General features: G+C 36.2%; 1 protein-coding gene across 2 annotated transcripts in view; it reads left to right on the top strand.

The window, feature by feature from the left end:
• The window catches only part of LOC135074395 (acireductone dioxygenase), a 54,208-nt gene that overhangs the window by 27,585 nt on the left and 3,620 nt on the right, over window positions 1-23,003 (top strand). Inside the window, exon 6 of one of the 2 annotated variants that reach the window (XR_010257828.1) lies at window positions 21,929-22,065. The gene's annotated coding sequence lies outside the window, so the exon portion shown is untranslated. Of the gene's footprint in view, window positions 1-12,200; window positions 12,586-21,928; window positions 22,066-23,003 lie in introns of those variants that run through there. The other variant, XR_010257827.1, reaches the window with a different exon arrangement.

The raw sequence follows: 23,003 nt of genomic DNA, 5'->3' as shown, positions 1-23,003 counted from the left end.
ACGAAGTGGGCTGAATTCGCATCAGTCAGTGTCAGTATAGTAGTCTAGTATGCTATGATCGTACCTTATAATGCGACCATTATTTTTATTGCTCCCGCTAAGCATAATCGGCCACTTAATATAATTTATAGCTCCCTTATCAGGCATTGTAGTTAGAAACTAACGTGATCGCTCCTTCATATAATGTTCTCATTATACTTATAACGAGTATGATGCTCATCCGTAAGATATATTGTGAACTTATCAATAAACATGTCCCAGACCCTTTTCAGCCTGTCTTTTTTTTTAATTTAAGTTCAGACGACAATCTATGCAAAAACCCTTCGCTGATGACTATTATGCGTTCCCTAGTAAAGAGAACTACTTTACATCTGTTTCCTTCTTATATTTAATGTCCTCATGATTGATGTTACCATGATTTAAAATATCCTGAAGTCTTCTTGTTGGCTAACTTCATTTCCAGCCGATTGAATGAATGTAATTTTACATACTTTTCTACCCAAAGCATAGTTAAATCAGTTTAGCAATTCATGGTTGGATTACGAGTAAAGTTGAGTACTTGCCACTCCTTACCCAGCCATGGGAAACGCCAGCAGGCGTGACGATGCATCGCTTTTGTGGCTGCTGAACCACTTAGCTGGCTTTGTGCTTTGACCCTGAGATGGTTTCTATTAAGGATCTGCAATTCAGCAATGATTAGACGAGTTGTTGAGTTAAATTGTGATTGGTGATTGATAAGTGATCTGTCAATACATAATCGAATGACAGCACATGCAGCGAAAAACTACAAAGCCATATCTTATGAACTTGTGATAAAAGTAATTTTGCAAGAAAAATGTAGTCGGAAAAATGTGTTGGAAACTATACCTACCTAACAGTTGAGTTATATTTTGTGGTTGAGTGGTCGGATATGAATTTTGTTATGTGAGTGGTGAAAAAACATACAAATTGATTGCCTGTAAGGCGTGTTCTATACCATAACAACAATTATGTTGTATATATTATGTTCCGGCAGTTGAAAGCAGTTCCTTTGTGGTCTAGGATTTTGGTTGAAGCTCGCTTCCTTCGGCCTGATCGTCACTTTCTGTTGTTTCCATCAGGTGAGATGCAGGCCAAGAGCTGTGGATAAAACCTTAATGCAAAAGCAATAACTGTTAGGATTAATATGAAATCATTTCAGATGAACGATTTAGTTACTTCGTTGCACATAAAAATGTGTCAACATCGTAACAACACGCTAATCCGTCTGACCTTGCGAAGCCCTCTTCACGACAATATGCTATTTCTGACTGAAAAACTCCATACGTTTTATTCTGATGGGATCGCACACGTGTCCCTTTTGTAGACAAAGTTGCTAACGTATTAATACTTAGTGTCCTTGGGATATATCGATTGGTTATTCTTGAAATCGTGCACTTATGGACAAAGTAGAAAGTTAGTTCGTGCACCTAAATCCAATGCAATCTGCAAGATAATAAATACAGTAGGTCTAAATCAATCAATTTACTGCTAAAAAATAAAAATAACACCAATGAAACTTTTATACATTTGCTGTAATTTATGTTCTTCAAGGATGTATGTATAGGTAACTGAATGCACAGAATAAGTAATAGTACAGGTGAATGCTAATTTGCTAATACCTACATATTCATCCGCATATTATTTAACGTCTCTTTAATTTTTCTACGAAATGGTACCTACAAGGTATATTTTGTTAATCCGAGATTTTGCAATAAAATATTTACAGATTACAGTAATCTGATCACCATTTAAGAAGCCAAGGTATCTTAGTGCGGTAATTTTAAATCCGTAAATAAAGCAACGCACCGCGTTGACAAGCCGCATGGCAACAGCCGAATCGGTAAACTCCGCGATGTTCTAAAAGCGTGCGCACGCGCAGCGGTGGGCTTTGACTTTATTTGCATTGCGGTGCAGCAGGGCTGGCCGTTGGAGAAATTAGAATAGAATAGATAAAATATTTATTCATCATCATCATCATCTCAGCCATAGGACGTCCACTGCTAAACATAGGCCTCCCCCAATGCTTTCCATGCTGCCCGGTTGGTAGCGGCCTGCGTCCAGCGCCTTCCTGCTACCTTAATGATGTCGTCGGTCCACCTTGTGAATGGACGTCCCACGCTGCGTTTTCCGGTACGCGGCTTCCACTCCAGAACCTTATCAAATAATTAAATATTTATTCAGTATCATCAAACACACATAAATCAAACAAAGCGATTCTGAAAAGGTACTCAGCATGGTTTTGTTGCATCTCAGTAATACGATGCTGGTCTTCCGTGGACACCCAGACAAAGACAGCACGTTAGTAGTGCTCTCTATTGCTCATGCCATGCAAAGCCATGGAATTTTTAAATTACTAATTTTATATGTAATGCAAAGAATGGCCGATCGTCTTGCCTGATGGCTAAAACCGTGGCTACGGGATTCCAATCACAGTGGGGGTAATCGCTGATCAGTTTTTGAAAATTTACAATTGAACCGAGAAGAACAAGACTAGATTATTTATTTACTCATAAGCATATTTTGGAAACTTTTGGCGTATTTTGGTATTAAATAATAACTAGCTTTTGCCAACCCTGAAGGGACAAACTATTCCGGGACAGATCCCTCACGCCATAGATGGGCAGCCGATGCGCCGTTAGTCCTCTTTGTCCAGCCCTGCGCTAAAATAAACTCTCGCGAATAGAAATGCTTCCTTATGACTAGGCGAATGAACTGGCTGAATCATAAACTGAGGAATCTGTTTAACGACCATTCTCGTAATTATTATTATATTATAAGTGAAATCTTCCTTTTCCCAAGCTTCAAATAAAACACAACACTTTTGGCATGTTGAAAATAATAATAGAGAGTCCCTAAAGAATTCAGGTGGTGTGGTCTTCTGTAAACTCTAATTACTACCTATCTCATAATTAATGATCGGACTTCACTTAGAAGTTCCTTGGATGATACATATTAAAGTACACACCTAGCAGTAGACCGACCGTAAGCTCATCATTATGAACCGCCACTTACGAACGAGCGATGACATTTTGAACTTTTTAAAATGCCCAATGTACCGCTCTTGAAGAATTTTGCCTCTAAACTTGCTACTAATTCAGTAAGAAAGATCTACACATTGAAAAACTGCAGTCCTTATTTCTAAACTAGACATCTTGGACAGTCGGACAGACAAATGATTGTTGACGTCTTGGAATATGTTACGCATTTTCCGCTAATTCATTTGCGTAACTAACATCAGCAGTTGAAAAATAGTTACAGACTTTGGTCCCTGATTGTATTTATAACGAAGTGCCGCAGGGATAGGCGACTTCCCTTGTCACGCGTTTGCTGGGCCCGATTCCGATTAACGTCAGTTTGTCTACCGCTTCCTTTATGAAACGAAAATGAACAAAGTTTCAAAAATATTGGCTTATTTTCATTATTGAACCCAAGTTGGACAACTATTGAATGTGCCAGTTCCTTGTCTTTTTAACCGACTCCACCAGAAGGAGGGTTATGTTTTTTTTCAACGACGAAGTATGAAATGACATGACCTATTTGACTTATAGTGAAAATTCTCAGAATCAGACCCCACGGTTAGCTCGTAAACACTTGGAATCCATGAAATATGCCTTTATTATTTTTTGTGGTATTTCCTCAAACTTCAGCTGTCAGTTGTGTGTCAGTGCAGATGCCAAGTCATAATTGGACGACTTAAAAATACCGACACGCTTGTTAGTTTACGTTTTAATAGCTAACCAGCTAATAATTCTACTTGCTACTGCCGAAACAACCCTTTTATTGTTGGTGTGAAAACAGATTATTATTGAGATTAATAAGTAGTTCAAACAACTTAAGCATAGTTTAACTTTTAATACAGTAGTATTTGTAACTGTATTTATTTCCCATACGCGCAACCGTGAAATATTTGAAACATCACTAATAAAAAATATTTAGCTCTGAAATCTATTTCTAATAAAATTATCTACGGAAACGTTTTATACAGGGTGTTAGGTAAATGGGTATATGAGCCGACACTAGCCCATGTTAACATGGGCGGGCATATAAATGGTATGGTGAAGTCAAAACTTTGATATCATCATTTTAATTATTTTAATAAAATCTGATTTGTATGAAAATTTAAATGAAGATATCAATTTTCTGACTTCACCATACATTTATATGCCCATGTTAACATGGGCTAGTGTCGGCTCATATACCCACAAAGAGTAAAGTATACCCATTTACCTAACACCCTGTATAATCAGCATAATATTTTTTGACGCATTATTTCATTTTAGATATTATCACAATTTAGGAAACTGATAAATCTGACGCATGTTCTATGCGCAAATCCTTTATCATCGATCACACGAAAACACTTATTTCATTAGTGAATAGAACATTATCAAGAATAATGCCAGGTGAAGTCAGCATTTATCTTACGAATCATGATAGTGCCACACGTAGCGGTTTAGTATTATCTGCATTGTACAGACGTGACATAGGCAATGTTTGAAGAATATATTCAGAATTTAGGTGAACTATCTAGGTATGTATTTACTTAAGTATCTTTAAAGATTCTACATCAAGAGCATTCTCTTAAACTGAACCCAGCTCAACTAGACCAGCAGAGGAAAAAACTTAAGCCGCTGGGCAAATGAGACGGTATAAGATCAAATTGACAGATGTTAGTACAATATTTCTTGTACGTCCAGTTCAAATTGATGAAGCAAAGGAAATCGGCTCGCTGTAATGGCATTCAGTCGTTACAAAGGGCTCGAAAGGAAACAAGCGTCTATGCACTTCCCGTACTCCAGATCAACAGAAACTTTGAGAACAGACAGGTCATATGCACTAAATACTTAGGCGGGTTTTAGAATCACGCTGACCGCTTGCTGGTCGTCGGCGCTGACAAATCAATACATATGCGTGTAATTATTTATATTAAAGGAAACGTTCCTGAGTGACGCTGATCGCTCGGCGACAGCGCGATTCTAAAACTAACCTTAGTTTTGCGCATGCTTGTTATCGATTAAACTCCTCTAATGCGCGCAACTTCGTCAGGCTAACAACTTTTTTTTTCCAAAAAATTTCTATCAGTATAACCAAAAGATTCGGATTTTACATCAGACACTTGAAGATAGCCACAATCAGGTCTCAGATATATTTTTTATCAGTACATAGATACTGAAACAGACCAAATGTTCTGCTGCTCTTGGCCAGGATCAAGCTTTTCTTAATCGTTTTACGGATTTAAAACTAAATCATTGTTTTCATAAAGAATAATTCTATTTATATTACATATTTTGAAATACGAGCAAGCTTCTAATCATTGTTTATTGTTGGTTCTCTTTATACTATTGCAGATTGCATACCAGATAGTCTGAGACGAGGAACGTAAGAAAATACATTCAGCTCAACGCGCATAAGCTCATTACAAAACATGCCCTAACTAGATGGCATAAGGTTTAAGAGACATGTTCTAGGCGATCTAGACTGCTTTGAGTACTAAACGAGGACAAATTCGCCGTTTCCCGGTCCGATTCATTATCTAGACGATACAAAAGGCGAGGGAATTATTCTACAACTAGTGACATGTGAATTGGAAGGTTTATTATAGCACAGAATGAGTAATTATAGTTATAGTGACTAAATTGCTTTTATCCTCTTTGCAAAATTTTGTATATGAATATTTTGCTACTTTTCATGAAAACTACAAAACTCATTTTCTTAAGTAGCACCGTATCACAAGACATAGGGGAGACCTAGGAGAGTTGTGACAATTTTTACTTTAGGGGCCATATCTCGGTCAAAAAACATTCCACAGCTATGAATCATATAAATTAATGAAGCGCCGTTCCTTCTGTTTTCAAAACAATCACCAAAGTTAAGTAAAGTATTAGGGTTTCTAAGAAAATCACCAGAATCTTAGACCACTCCCTCTGTCACAACTCTCCTAGCACCGAGGTAAGTTGTGACAGGTACCGAGGTGAGTTGTGACAGCATTGTATTTCATCTATTAGATATAAAAATACTATTATACTCAAACAAATATGATTTTTTAGCAAAAAAGTACTTTAATCATCCCTTAGTACTAATTAAAACAAATAGTTATTATCTGTGTTATAGGATTTCGTTACACAGATTGAGCCACATTTCTCCTTTCATTCAGCTTTCATTGTTCTCCCACGACACTGGATTTTTTTAAAATTATTTTTTTAACTAATAATAGTCACTTAATATAATTATTTCTTCCTCTTCTGTAAAAATAAAATAGTCGCGGTGGTATAATCCATAGACGGAGCTTCGCCTTTTGGATTTACTTGATAAGCCTCTTTCTTCTTAATATATCTTGACAAGTTTAGATTGTAAGAGGTCGCAGCATATTATCTTAATCTTTAACCCTTTAACCTAATCACTTCATAAGCCACGTCCTAGATTTCGGCTCTAGCAAGCAGTTCCTCTATATGGTTTTCATGTATAGTTATTAGGTATTCTGAATCAAAACAGTAACAGCATGCAATTATTTATACAAATTATGAACCTACTAAAAAACATCTAAAAACGTCGTGGAAATGGCCTATCAGAAAAATTAAGTAAGCTAGGAGAGTTGTGACAGCCTGTCACAACTCTCCCAGGTGTTTAAAATGACGACTTGGTTCGAATAATATTTTTTATTTTCTAAACACGATGCGCACACAAAAAAGCAGTGCTACATTTCGAGACCTGAATAACCATGCAACTTGAGAAAAAATAACAGAACAGTGCACATATACTAAAACATGATATAAATTGAAATAAAATTTTGAAGAAAAACTTACTTTTCGCATTTTTTTGTACACAGACGTCATATTTACGTAACCGTGCCTCTTGCGCCGCCCGCAGGTACTTAGTCAAGAAGAGCGTCTTAAAAGCGACAAACAAGCGTTTTTACCAGCTTTCTAACTATATTAAGTAAGGAGAAATTGTCCTTGTCACAACTCACCTCTGTCACAACTCTCCTAGGTCTCCCCTACCTACAAATATCAATTCTATACCTATTGGAAAATGCCTTTAGCAGCATTTGGACTAGTAGGATAAGGTGGCTTCTTACTGAGCACATCTCGGCAATCGTAGTTTAGGGCAACCCCCTAAGTATTTGAAGGACTGGTCATTTCTAGAAGATGAAAAAAAAATCTGGTTGAAAAAAGCTGGAGATCGGGCTTGATAGCGCTGTACGCTTACATCTAGCAGTCTACAACAATTGCGATGATGATAAACCATCATGATCATCAACTTCGGCATCACTTACTGCCATTTCAATGTGCATACCGGGTGTCTCTAGTTTTTGTTCATGGATTTCTTGTTTCACTAGTCCCGGAATATTCCCGTCGCTATTCAGTAATCCTGGAGCCAGTGGGCGGATGCACAATGCATTCGTTAGCTCGTCCGGCGCTGATTTACCGGTGGGTGCTGTGAGTGGGCCGCTCTCGCCGTTCAAGCAACGATCGGAATATTGGGATTAATTGCTATTTGCCAGAGAAGTCCTTGGGGATTGCCATTATATTTCCAAATATTAAAAAAATACTTTGTGCAGCAGAATTTGAAATTCTCATTAGTCTGTGTTGATCAGATAATTCCTACGCGTCTCGAATCTTTCTAGGATTTTATTCTTTTAAAAGGTTCTTGATTTTTCTCTTGATTGAAGTCTACTATTTTATCCAATACTAGCTGACCCGGCGAACTTCGTACCGCCTTAGCGTAGAGATTTTCTTTATATTTTTTTCCGTAAAAACCTTGTACAGAGTATTAGAAAACTACAAAAAAAAAATCAGCCAAATCGGTCAAGCCGTTTTCATGTTATGTCGTGACAACGGAAAACGGGTTTCATTTTTATATATACTCGTATAGATAGATTATCCAAAGATAAATCTTTCCTGGGAGAAGTGACGGAATACATTGCCAAGTAATGCTAAGTAATCTTAAACTCTATGCAGATTACTTTGGGCATCATTGGGTCCACAACGAAAGAGTGACGAACTTCAAACGAAATAGCTGCATACGTCAGATACATTATGCACTATAAGATCTTCCTCAGTTGAAATGACTATTGAATCACAGACGAGCCAATAAAAATCGACGAAATAGCGTTTTGGCAAACACCAATTGTGACTGACTGTAATAAACATAATAAATACTGAAGATTAGAAGACAAACACGATCATTATGCGAGTGTATTAGTGTAGTAATGTCACGGGTGTGGGGTTGTTGCACTGCACGCAAATAGATGCGCGCGCGTCGCCCCGGATTTAGCGAGGGGACCACAACGTCAAAGCTACAAGTGGTGGTGCTAACTTACCAGTTCAAATTAAAAGTAATTAGCACCCTTAGCATCAGATGCACGTCCATCTTTATCTGTATTTCAATCTCCTAAGCCTATTTACCCAAGAAATAATTTGTGAAAAAAATTTACAAAGTAATGTTCACTAAGGTTTTCCATTTAATATCGGTTTGGTCCATATTCATCGGTAATTATAATAGTCAATACTTTGACTGAGTGACTGAGTTGGTCAGACTAGGTTGTTGTGGCGCTTCTTCTCAGCACTTGCCAAATGTTTGTCTCGAAGCGCTGGTAGGGTAAAAAGATTATGAGACATGTAGAGGCTCCTTATGAGCAAAATATTTGACGATTTGTAAATACTATTTATTATATTAGTCTATGCAAATAAAGAAATTTTTACTTTGACTTTTGCCGACAAATAAGGCACCTTATTTCATGTAAGGATAAAACTTCAGTTTCATCATGAGGTTTTTAATTTAATTGCCTACGCGTATCACTGTTTGCGAAATCAAAGGACGTATCCAGTCGACTTATTTCTGAACGGAAAATAAACACTGCACGTTAAATAAAATAAGGTAAACAAACATCCATCGACATTCGAATGGTACGACACTCGAGACAACATTGCTGATCGCGACTGGTCTTTCCATAGTCGCTAACAAACTTTTAAGCCACTGGAATTTCAATTTTACCGTTAACCAATCCAATTCAAGCGGAATTTTAAAAAGAACTGAACTACAGGGATATTAGAGTGAAGGTTGAATCTTGCAATAAATATTCGTACCTAGTTCGTTTAGTCTTAAAGACTAAGGAAGGAAAGAATCTTAAGAACTGCTTTTTTCATGAAGCTGGCATAAACTATCTTTACTAATTTCATAAAAAAACATCTTGAGATTCTTTCCTTTCCTTCCCTTGCAGTGTCATTTCTCTAAGGAAGTCTTATTCTCCATCACAACAGTTGTCAGCCCCCCTAGACAAGTGGCAAAATGTGACAGTTGTATTGTAATGTCAAAAGGCCTTAAGCTCCAGCGTTTTTTTTTGTATGGAGTTACATCGCTCCGTGAACGGATTCGATTTTTGATTCGATCCAAACTTGCCATTAGACCTGCAAATTGCCACTTGTCTAGACCTACAGGGCTCTTTATTCATAGTAATTGACCGCGATGGCCTTACGTAATAGCCACGGCAGCCGGAACGGCATCGCGACCGCGACCGTTGGGCGCACGCCAGCGAGCCCAGACGCACGCCGTCACTCGCCTGTATTCTGCAGCATAGCTTCAACGTTATAGGCGATTAGGCGACATGACCTGTTTCAATCCAGACTATGTCGACTATTACCACCCTTTGTAACGTTATGGATGCAACAAATTATTGAGTATACTAGCTTTCCGCCCGCGGCTTCGCCTGCGTGGAATTTTGTCTGTCATTGAAAAACTTTATCGCGCGCGTCCCTGTTTCAAAAAACCGGGATAAAAACTATCCTATGTCCTTTCCCGGGACTCAAAACTCAAACTATCTCTATACCAAATTTCATCAAAATTGGTTCAGTGGTTTAAGCGTGAAAACGAGACAGACAGAGTTACTTTCGCATTTATAATGTTAGTATAGAGTATAGATTCGACAATTATTCGTGTATTACAACATAGGCACATAGCATAGCAACTTCTCTGTAGGTTTTGTTTTACCTTTTTTGCACATAAGTTTTAAAATAAATCTTCTTCTATTGTCGTCACTCGTCTCTAATCTGCAGCATAGATTCAGCCTTCAGCTTTATGCGAGATAATCTGTTCCAATCCAGACCATGTCATCAATTTGACGTTTGGTTTTGTTTTACTATCTCCCTTACGTTTACGAATAAAAATTCAGGGTTTCTTTTCTATGTTAAATTCACATTACGAACAGCTTATTATCGGAGGGTCATATTTGGTACTTCCAATTTGTTGTTAGGTTACCATCTTCTATGCCTATCTCGTCAATATTTTTCCTTGATGTGTCTTTATTTACGATTTGACTGCAAATATTGTATAGCGTTACATATATCCAGTACAAATACTGAGACTCGTACAAATCCCATCAATACATCGCATGGTTAAACATTGCACAATGCAATATTATCATTCGTTACGCATCCAGCAGGAGTTATTTCAGCGATGCAGTTGCTGTTGCTACGTGGGTGCTGGCTCCAGAGATGTTCTGAGCTGATTTAATGTTGCTACAGTCTACTGCATATAAATCATTTTTGACTACGTTTCTTTCTTATCTTTCAGATTTCTCTGTAACTACTTACCATCCCTCAATATTATTATTCCGCGTCACCGAAACATTGTGCAGCTGTAGCCGCCACAGGTTCTCCTTTTAAAATACTGTTCATTGCTTTGTCTTCTGTTTGATATTTATTCAACGTTATGCTGTCAAAGCCTATTTCAAAATTTTGACAGTTATAAAACATTTATTTTGCAATTTCAATATGTATAGGGATTTTTGTAGCTGACTGTACCTTAGATTCAATGCCGAGGCTCGCAGTTTTAACCCAGGTAATTTAGCAAAGTTAGAGCGCTGGATAGGGGCTACAGGACTTGCGCTGTCCACCCACGCAAAATGCTCAGCAGGGATAAAACATTGGAATTGCTTCAGAAATTATTGAGCTCTGCTTACTATTGTTGAAACTTGAACTATTGATGAAATGATATACGATATCGAACGAATAACAGAAATATCCTACTTCAAAGTGACCTGTTGCCCTGAATCAAAACATCTGATTCACACAAGAATGTTGAAACGACCTTACACCTAACAGAACCAATACTGATTTTAAAACCTGAAAAAATACGCATCATTTACAAATATACGTATAAAATTTTCCGTACTTCAATATTGCAAACAAATAACGCTCAATAGCTAACAGTTTCAAAGTCACAAGCAAACACTAATCGAAATCATGGCGGAAAACACGAAAACAATATCGGACGAACTGACATGAAGCCGGCCAATATTAGAAAAGCAAATCGCTTTGGTCTGGTTCCGTCGGGCATCGCATTATCATTATCTACGCACAATGGTTCTCGAAATCTCGACTCATATTCAAATTGGACAATATCCAACTGTAACGGACTTCAAAATGAGATAATAGTTAGTCGCTAGGACGCAGCCGCGAGCGCAGACAGATCAGCCAATTTGTGTAATATGGTATAAGAATCTGTAATTCTAGCTACGTATGAGGCAGTATATTCATTTCCTCAAAGAGATAACGAAGATAATTAGAAATAATACGAGTATATTATTTATGGCTTAAGAAATATATTTTTGGTAGGCACATTTAAGCCAGTTAGCGCAAAATTTGAGGAGCTTTAAAGTCCGGAGTCGCTTTTTAAAATTAACACTAAGTACCTATAGTTAAGAGCATCACCTATTGACATTTATGTATATCATTCGTTGCACTCGTATATTTTTTCTGGAAGATTCGTTTATGTATCAATTTCTTATTTTACGTCGTTATTCTTCACATTTACTATTGAATTTAAAATCTTTCAATTTGAAGTATGCTCAAGTCTAGAGTTTCTGTTTAACAACTGATTTTATCAAACTGTTCTAGCAATAAAATAACGCTACGGCCTGCGGAGTGGATTACTACATTATGCTTACTGCCAATGCCATTTGGCATTATAAAATACGTTTTCTCATTGTAAACAGTATATTTTTATCACGGCACCTCCTCTCCCGAGAAAACAACATGAATCTGTGGTCCAATGTTTTTACGGTATGGTTTATTTTTATTTGTTTTGATTATTTTTATTTTAATGCCGATTTTGTTTTTTTTTTAATCTTCCAATTTAAAATAAGACGTCACTATTATTATTTATCTGTATTTTCTTTTCAGAGAATGGAAATCTCATCGCGATACAGACGAAGAGACGCAAACGAATACGTCGTCAGCTAAGGGATCTAAAACGTCAAACGATGTTTGTCTAGAACCTGATACTCCTTTAGTAACCATTGCTCCAGCGAAGGATGAATCTCCAGTGCCAAGTCCTAATCCAGCGAGTCCTGAACCAGCGAGTCCCGAACCAGCGAGTCCTGGACCCGCCAGTCCTGAGCCTGCAACCTCTGATGTAGACATCTTTGAGGAAACTGATCCTACTGATCCGGCTGGTGGTGATGGAGAAGAGTGCTGATTATTACATACATTTTTTAACTTTATATTTATACTTTTTAGCGTTTGTAAGCTCTTGTGAGCGGTTTTGTAATGTCCTTTATGATTTTAGTATTAAATTATTGAGTTTTTATTAGAAAATATGTTTTTGTTAATAAAAAGTCCTATGCTATGCCAGGGAATCATGATTCTGGAGAAACGAAAATTAAATGTATGATGAATTGATGAAGGTGAAGGTCGCGGGAGGTGCCTGGATGCGAGCGGCACAGGACCGGTCTTTCTGGAAATCCTTGGGGGAGGCCTTTGTCCAGCGGTGGACGTCTTTCGGCTGAAACGAACGAACGAATGATGAATTAGGAAGGAATGATGGCGAGTCGATTGTTGATAGTTTTAAGACAGAATAGCTGAGGGCCAGGTGCAGCGTCTATTTTGGGACTTGGGAGATACCTACATCCAGTAATGAAGTGAGGCAGGCAAATAATGATAACGGATGAACGTCACGTCAACGTTAAGTCTAGAATCAATACTTAATAAGGGATTTACAATATTTAATTTCAGCCATAGGGCGTCCACTGCTGGACATAGGCTTCCCACAATGATTTCCACATCGCCCGGTTGATAGCGGCCTGCATCCAGCACCTTCCTGTTACCTATATGAGGTTGTCAGTCAACCTTGTGGGTGATCCTGTGGCTGAAAAAATGATGACGATGAATATTTAATTATTTGATTTCTCTAAAACCAACTTGACATTGTTCAACGTAAACAGATATCCGAAGGAGAATTGGCGACAATAACATAAAAATAATGAATACGACTCCGTCTGTTATGCATTATTACCATATGCCCGCTGCATTGAGATCAACAAGACTACATAAACGATATATTATGTCAGCTGAATTCACGTCGAATGTAACAATAAACTGAAAAATCATTTAGTCCTTAAGAATCGTTTCATGTGATCTAATTTCCAATAGCCATGCCTACTGAAACTAAGGATATTACAGATAATATTGAGCAGGGTTGTCTGTCATCTTGACTTCGTTTTATTGGTAAGTATGATTTCTTTTTCTCTATTTTGAAATTGAAACACATTTACTATTTTATTCTTTAATCTCATACACCAATGAAAATAATCTGAAAGTTAGCTTTTTCTCTACTCATTAATAGATGATGATAGCGATAACTTAATAACTCGAGCCTAATGTGAATAAATCATCAGCACATAAGAGAATACATTTTGAAGTTCTCTATTTTTCAGTTAATCAGAAAAAGATTATTTTATATATAATCTTATTAGATTAAAGATAAGATAAGATTATATATATATACAGGGTGACTGGAACTGAACCCGCCATAGCTAATACGCGTATAGAGGAGGTTATTTGCTAATTATTGAACCTTACTTTCTATGGCTAAAGTTTTATAGTTTAGGAGATATGTCAATTTTTATACTTTTTTCAGATTTTTCCGAAATTAGACCTAAAAACTGCTTAATTTTTTTTTCTCGCGTGATTTCGACAGTTTTTTTATTTGATATTAATATCGAATATGTCTTTATTCAAATAAAATAAATTTCTGATCCAGATAATGATTGAATAGCTAGTTACGAGCCGTTAAAGTCTAACAAAAGTACAAACCACGATAAAAAATTCTACTTCGAATTCGATTGAAACAAAAATTAATGGTGATAATGTATTGCCAATAATCTTAAAAATATCTCTAGCTTCTCTTCTTTCCAATGATATATCACACGTTGTAATTAGATATTGAAATTTGTCAAAAAATCAAAGTTTATGGAAGAAAATGGAGTAATAATACAAAAATTATCCATACAAACTTGATTTTGATTTTTTTTTAAACTCTTTTCTTCATAATGTGATTATTATTTTTAAATTAATTTTTCAAAAAACACACAAAAATAGTTATGAAAAGGAGTATAGCAGAAAATATGAGATGTTTGAAGAAACTTTGTATGGATAATTTTCGTATTATTACTCCATTTTCTTCCAAAAACTTTGAATTTTTAATAAATTTCAATATCTAATTACTACGTGTGATATATCATTGGAAAGAAGAGAAGCTAGAGATATTTTTAAGATCATTGGCAATCCATTATCACCATTAGTTTTTTTTTAAATCGAATTCGATCTTGAATATTTTATCGTGGTTTGTACTTTTGTTGAACTTTGGCGGCTCGACTAACTAACTAGTTAAGTTATTGAATCATTATCTAGGTCTGAAATTTATTTTATTTGACTAAAGGTTTATTCGATATTAGTATCAAATAAAAAAATCGATTAAAACATTGCGAGAAAAAAAAATTAAGCAGTCTTTAGGTCAAATTTCGGAAAAATCTGAAAAAAGTATAAAAATTGACATATCTTCTAAACTATAAAACTTTAGTTATAGAAAGTGAGGTTCAATAATTAGCAAATGACCTCCTCTATACGCGTATTAGCTATGGCGGGTTCAGTTCCAGTCACCCTGTATACAGTGTGAGTCACGTTAAAGTGTACATATGAAAATAGATGAAACTAGACCTATTTTTATCGACAAAAAAGAGGTCAAAAAAATTTTGAGATTTTTTTTAAATTTTTTATAGAATTTTTTTTCTTCCAATTACTTATTGTAAAGAAAACGTAATAACTTTTAAACTAAGCGGTATATCCTGATAAAATAAAAACAGTAATAATGCTAAATAACAGGCAATACTAAAACAATACAAAAAATACACAAAAAATGCCAACAAATAATAAAAAATGATGCTTTTTGAAAAAAAAACTGATTAAAAATTCGTATTTTTTTGGTTATTTGATAAATTTCTCCAAAAAATGCCCCTATAACAGATGGTTTTTATTACTTTTTATTATTCTCTATCGTATTACTTTTGTAAAACTAAAAATCACATGTCTCTATCCCTATCACAACATTTGCTATGATCGTTTGAACAAAGGCCTGCCACCACATTTTTCTCCGCTACAGGTAAAGACAATTTTAATTTTAACTCAAATGCTTATTTTACTTCGAAATCTTTTGTTTTTATTTAAAATCTAACTTGTCTTTATCAAAATTACAAATCTAGAGTCACTTTCAGTTCCGTTGTTAACGAAGCGTTGAATGGCGCGCCCGGAAAGGCTTAGTTCAAACGATCATTGCAAACGTTGTGATAGGGATAGAGACATGCAATTTTTGGTTTTACAAAAGTAATACGATAGAGAATAATACAAAGTAATAAAAACTACCTGTTATAGGGGCATTTTTTGGAGAAATTTATCAAATAACCAAAAAAATACGAATTTTTAAGCAGATTTTTTTCAAAAAGTATCATTTTTTATTATTTGTTAGCATTTTCTAGGTATTTCATGTATTTTTTTAGTATCGCCTGTTATTTAGCATTATTACTGTTTTTATTTTATCAGGATATACCGCTTAGTTTAAAAGTTATTACGTTTTCTTTACAATAAGTAATTGGGAGAAAAAAAATTCTATAAAAAATTAAAAAAAAATCTCAAAAATTTTTTGACCTCTTTTTTATCGACAAAAATAGGTCTAGTTTCACATATTATCATATGTACACTTTAACGTGACTCACACTGTATATATATTATTTCTCCTTTCTTAGGTACCTACTATTTTTCTCTGTCTTCGTAGTCGGGCACGTCAGAGTGGTCGTGGTTGCGCTGATGAGGTACATGGGGTGTTCGGTATCATTTCCGAGGATAGCTCTCCTGACACTGTGCTTCTATTTTTTCAGACAGTACTTTTTCAGTTTTACTCATACCAATGTAAGTCTGCTACATTTTACCTACCTACTTGTTAGCGTGTTTATTCGCACGTCTACGCGAGGTGCTAATTTACTTACACATCACTCGTTACAGCGCGTTGGGTTGCCTTCATGACGAATTACGCGACCAGTCAAGTTCAATGACAAATGTATTTCGGACAAATAGATGTTTGAATGTTGTTTTTAGATTCGCAATAGTTGATTTTGTAGCTTTTTCGCTCTGATTTTTGTTTTATTTATGGTTTAGGAACTGAATGTCAATGTCATCTGTCATTCATGTTTGATTTTTTACAATAAAAATGTGTTGTTAATTTCTGAGAGTTTTCAATATTAAAACATGGCGCAGCCGTTGTGAAACGATCCTAAAGTGTGATTGGATGCGAAAATATTGTTTTCTACTGAAAGTGTCCTGTTAAATATCATGGAGTCGTCGTCGGCGTCAGTGAAATTGCCTCCAAATTTCGACATTCGCTCTTCGCAATCAGCTAATGATTGGAACTATTGGAAATGTTTGTTCGAGGACTATCTGATAGCAACTAATCAAGATGGAGCTTCAGACAAAATTAAACTGTCATTGTTGCGAAACATGATGGGTCCGGAGTCTACCAAAGTCATCCTAACCTTTAAATTATCGGACGAGGAGAGACGAAGTTACGACAAAATTGTGTCTGAAATCGACAAATATGTGAATCCCAAAAGTAATCCGGTATTTGAGCGATTTAAATTCAATGAAAGAAAACAGGAAGTTGGAGAATCATTTGAATCATTTTATACTAGCCTGAGGGAATTAATAGGCAAGTGTGGATATAATGACAAATGTTTAGAATCTACAGAAGATCAATTATTGCGAGATAGGATTGTACAAGGGATCCAGGATCACAGCCTACAGGAAAGTATGTTAAGATGTGAGGACTTGACGTTGGATAAAGCTGCAAACATGTGCCGAACAAGTGAAATGAGCAAACTACAAGTAAAGGAAATGAACCCCACCTTACTAGTGGATACAATAAAATCCAGAAAAGTAAGGGACCAACAAGGTGTAAAATATAAGGAGTTTAGCTGCAGACGCTGCCAGACAAGACATGGACCACGTGCATGCCCTGCTTTTGGAAAAAAATGTAACAAATGTGGGCTGGAGAACCATTTTGCAGCCAGTTGCAGAGTTAAGAAAAAGGTACAGGAAGTCAAATGTGAGGAGTCTGATTCGGATGAAGGTGCGTATTGTAGAGCTGTTCAGTCAAAATGTGGTGAAAAGAAGGCCTGGTCTGAAAATATAGAAATTGAGGGACATAGTGTTCAATGTAAGCTGGACTCGGGAGCAGATGTGAGTGTCATGCCAATTAAAGTTTTTAATAGAATAAATACAAATTTAAATTTAAAGTTAAGGGAATGTAATTTGAAAATTGAATCTTTTGCTGGTGAAAAGGTAAAACCTAATGGGATGATAAGTTTACGATGCAAATTTAAAAATTTTGAGTGTTATGAGAATTTTATAGTACTGGATTGTAGTAATGTGTTGTTGGGATTATCAGGATGCATAGCTTTAAATTTAATTAAGCGCATAAATAATGTGGAAATAAATAAAGATAAAGAGAAATTTATTAAGGAAAATATAGAAGTTTTTGAAGGGGTAGGTAGGTTGCCGGGAGTATTTGAGTTTCCTGTTAAAAATACAGATGATCAAATTTGTCACCCTTCGCCAAGGCTTCCAAATAGTATGCTTGCACCATTAAAAGCTGAATTGTTGAGATTGCAAGAAAGAAATGCTATTGTAAAGGTAGAGAATATGCAAAGTGATGCTTGTGTCAATAGGGTAGTCATTGTGGAAAAGCCAAATGGAAATGTAAGATTATGTCTTGATCCTTCAGATTTAAATAAGTTGATTGTAAAAAAGCCTAAAATGTTGCCCACTTTGGAAGATTTAGCATTCAAACTTAAAGGAAAGAAATTTTTTACTGTTCTTGATTTAAAGGAAGGGTTTCATCATCTGAAACTCACTGAAGCGTCTTCTTGGAAATGTTGCTTTGCTACTCCATTTGGGGTGTATAGATATTTAGTTTTACCATTTGGTTTGATGAATGCACCAGAAATGTTCCAAGATGTGCTCGAAAATCACTTCGGAGACCTGCCAAATGTAGTGGTTTGGGCCGATGATATTTTAGTGATGGGAAGTACTGCTTCAGAGCATGATACTGCACTTGCAAGTGTTATAAATAAAGCAAAAGATCTAAATATTGTGTTTAATAAAGATAAGTTACAATACAAGCAGTCGGAAGTCAAATATGTTGGACAAATTTTTAATAAACATGGTATGTCTATGGATAGGGATAGGGTAGAATCTCTAGTAAATTTAAAAGAACCCACTAATAAAGATGAGTTGCGGCAAATTTTAGGATCATTTAATTATGTTCGTAGATATGTTCCTGAGATGGCCAGTCTGATGTCACCTTTATGCAAATTATTGAAAAAGGATTGTGAATTCATATGGTTACCTAATCACAAGAAAGCTTTTGAAGAACTTAAGTTAAAAGTAAGTAGTGCCCCTGCTCTTTGTCCATTTGAACCTAATAAAAAAATAATTTTACAATGTGATGCTTCTAAAGATGGCCTCGGATGCTGCTTATTCCAAAGTGATAAAGATGTATTAAAACTAGTAGCATGTGCCTCAAGATCAATGAACCAATCAGAAGTTAACTATAGTCAAACGGAGAAAGAGCTATTAGCTATTACATTTGCTGTAAAAAAGTTTCATAGATACATATATGGCCTAAATGTAGATGTACAAACAGATCACAAACCAATTGTTTCAATTATGTCTAAATATATTTCCAAAATTGGATCCCCTAGATTAAAGAGGTTGCGATTAAAGTTGTTAAATTACAATTTAAATGTTTATTATGTTCCAGGTAAATTTATACATTTTGCAGATATGTTATCTAGAAATAATTTAAGTGTTACTGAACATGATAAAGAAATGTTGCAAATTGTGCACTCTGTGTCCATACACTTGCCCATGTCGCCTGAAAGAAAATTATTGTTTAGAAAAGAAACTAATAATGATGAAACACTTTCATTACTATGTAAATATTATCATGAGGGATGGCCAGAGGAAAACAAAGTTCCTGCTGATTGTCAACCATACTATAAATTGAGGAATAGCATATACTTTCAATCAGGGTTTGCGTTTCTTGAGGACAAAATCATTGTACCTAAAAATCTCAGATCTGATGTAGTAAAATTAATACATGAAGGCCATATTGGTATTGGAAAATGCTTGAACAGGAGTAGGAAACTGTTTTATTGGCCAAAAATGTCCCAAGAAATATATCAATATGTTATGCAATGTCACACATGTGAAAAGTTTAGATCTAGAAATTGTCATGAACCATTGTTACCACACAAAATACCTAAATTAAGATTTAGTAAAATAGGTGCTGATATATTGGAATTTGCTAAGAAACCTTATCTTGTTGTTGTCGACTATTTATCACACTGGCTTGAACTTATTCCTTTGCCTGACAAGTCAGCAAAATCTGTAATATCAGGATTCATTGAAATTTTTTCTCGATTTGGTTTTCCTGTTGAAATTGTGTCTGACAATAATCCGTTTAACTCAAAAGAATGTTTAGATTATTTTAAAAGTAAGGACATATGTTTAACTACAAGTAGTCCTCATTATCCTAGAAGCAATGGTATGGCTGAAAAAGCAGTAGACATTAGCAAGAATATCTTAAAGAAAGCTGCAGAGGATAGTGTGGACTATAGAGAATATGTAATGTCATATAACAATGCACCTTTGGCTGGAATGGTAGTATCTCCATCACAAATATTAAATAGTCGAACCATGAGAACACTTGTACCAATTACTGAAAAAGCATTGGAGCCTGTTGTTATTAAAAATATACACAAATTGTTAATCTTGAAGCAGTCTATAAATAAATCTAAATTTGATAGGTCAGTCAGAAAAAAAGAGGTTAAATTTAATATTGGTGATGAAGTGGTATATCGTACAGGAAAGGATGAATATTGGAAAAAGGGTAAAATTGTAAAGAAATGTAAAGAGCCTAGGTCATACTGGGTGGAAAGAGATGGGAGCTTTCCAATCCGTAGAACTACAAATCATTTAAAAAAATCTTTTTCAAACACTAAGCAATTTAAGACAAGTTATTATAATGATGATTCCAGGGCTACAGAAGACAATACTACACTGAATTCTGATCCAATGATTTCATCCCCTGCTCGGGTATCTCCACCAAGAGATGTTGTCTATGATAATAATTATTGTACTAGAAGTGGCAGGGTAGTAAAACCACCTAACCGATTAGATTTGTAATTTCGGGGGGAAGGTGTTTTATTTATGGTTTAGGAACTGAATGTCAATGTCATCTGTCATTCATGTTTGATTTTTTACAATAAAAATGTGTTGTTAATTTCTGAGAGTTTTCAATATTAAAACAATTTTCGTTCGTGAAAAAAAACTTGCTGACAAGTCCATAAGAGGTGTTTTTTCTTTTTCAATTTCAGTTTGTTTCTCGAGTTTTATTTTTAATTTCGTCCCTAAATAGGAACAGATCTACCAACAAATATTTTTTCCTGCCTGTCTTATTTATACCTGTTGATGAGCTTGTACTCGTAGTTACTATTGTTATGCGCATAGGTAATATTGCTCAGGTTATGAATTTCTACGAACTATTCGTATGCAATACCGAAATATTTGTCTCATTGAATTAATAAATACCTACTTAGGTATATGAATAATACGTATAAATTCATTTTCCCCATTGGTGACTGTTCCTAAAAATCGCACGGCGTGTCGGCGTGTCACCATGGTAGAAACGTGATTGGAGTGAATTACCACATCAACATTAGGACATTAATTATTTATTAGTCTTCCTTCACTGCAGGAGTACTCACAACCTTCTCTAATGGTTTCTTAGTGGTTTCCTGAATGCCGTCAAAACAAATTGTCTGTAATTTTATTTACTAAATAAATGAAAAAAAATAATACCAGAAGATGTTGGATTCGGCCTACACTCCCCCCCCACGCTGGGCAAAAAAGTTGGGAAGCCTGCTGAGTGCTGGTGTTTGCATTCTTCTTCACCTTTTACAAAAGATATCTGAAAAGATTGAAAATTATTAATTCTCCTCTGCCAAAACTCCTATTATCACTTTAAACCTAAAGAGATTGATGGACTGATAGACAGAACTCCAGATTAGCCGGTTGGTAGCGGTCTGCAAACTGCGCATACCTGCTACCTTTATAGAGTCATCTGACATTGTGGGTGGACGTCCAACGCTGCGGTTGCTGGTACAGTCAGCGTCAAATAGTTCGTGACTCCCAAAGTGGTCAAATTGACCACACACCTTTTTCCAAGACGTGTTGCGAACTGTTTTGTCTACTTTGGGTGTCACAAATTATTTGAGGCTGACTGTACGTGGACTCTCCAGAACCTTGCTGACCTATCGGCCAATCTGGAAATCATTGGGGAAGGCCTATGTTCACCAGTGGACGCCCTGTGGCTGGGATGATGATGGGACAGAACTGTTTTGTTGCATTTTTGAGTGGGCATCCTTTTGTTGCCGCGCAGGACCGGTCGTTTTGGAAATTCTTGGAGGATGCCTTTGTCCAGCACTGGACGTCATTTGGCTGAAACGAACCTTTTGTTGCAGGGGCTACATGCCAAGCCCGGAATACGTGCAGGCGATGGAAGCGCAGCGCGCAGCGGAGGCGGCTAAGGCGCCGGCGGCGGCCCCGCAACCGCCGCCGCCGCCACCGCCGCCGCCGCCTCTGTAACCAACAGCTGTTGGTAGGTATTGTCTGCTTAGATCAGGGTTCCCCAAACTATGGGTCGCGACCCAGTAGGTAGGTCGCGAGCGAACATTGAGTGGGCCCTGCCTGTAGAACGACACACCACCCTACAGATCCGAGTCCTTTATTTAGGCATATTGGTAACGTTTAAATTTCCTTAAGTGGGTCCCGAGTTTGGGGACTTGTATTAGATGAGTCGTAGCCCAGACAACTTTGGGAGCCACTGGCTTAGATGCTTCTTAAGGCGAGAGTGAATAGGCACTTACAAGACAGATATGTACCATCCTAGACTGCATCTAACTTAACACCAGGTGCGATTGCGGTCAAATACCCGCCTTGTTATGCATAAAAAAGATCCCTTCTATGATCTGAGGGTATAATCCAAATAGCTGCTGTAGTATCTGAAGTAGCTGATACGTAAACAGATCTGCTTCTTTCGCAAATGGCAAACGTATGTAATGCAACTAATTCGGTTTTGCATAGCTGATTATGATTTTCACAAATGGGAAGAATACTACATTGACGATAAAGAATTCTGGTAGAAGCGACGATGTAGAACCTTGCGTGATCGCGTCAAGCACAGAGCATGGAATCGTCGATTCCATGCTCTGTGGCGTCAAGCTATTATGTAGAATGGAAAATAGTATAAATAACGCCAGATTTTGTTAAGTCCACCGAAACAACAAGATAATTACTGCTATCATAAAAATAACTGAAATGAAACTTCTCAAAACCCCTACATTTTCTTATCATCGGCTTTTCCAATGGAACAAAACAAGCTAATTTTATGCTCCTAGAACAATGTGTTAGATTTTCATCAGTTTTATTACACCTCTGTCTATTCGCGTGGAAGTTCTGAACCATTGGTAAATCACCATGATTTTGTCCAATTGTCCAGTCTTGTTAGTATAGTAACTCATAAACAAGCTGCTTCCA

Source organism: Ostrinia nubilalis, chromosome 1 (assembly GCF_963855985.1).
Source record: "Ostrinia nubilalis chromosome 1, ilOstNubi1.1, whole genome shotgun sequence".
Classification (NCBI taxonomy): Eukaryota; Metazoa; Arthropoda; class Insecta; order Lepidoptera; family Crambidae; genus Ostrinia; species Ostrinia nubilalis.
This window is presented reverse-complemented; position numbering and strand designations above follow the sequence as displayed.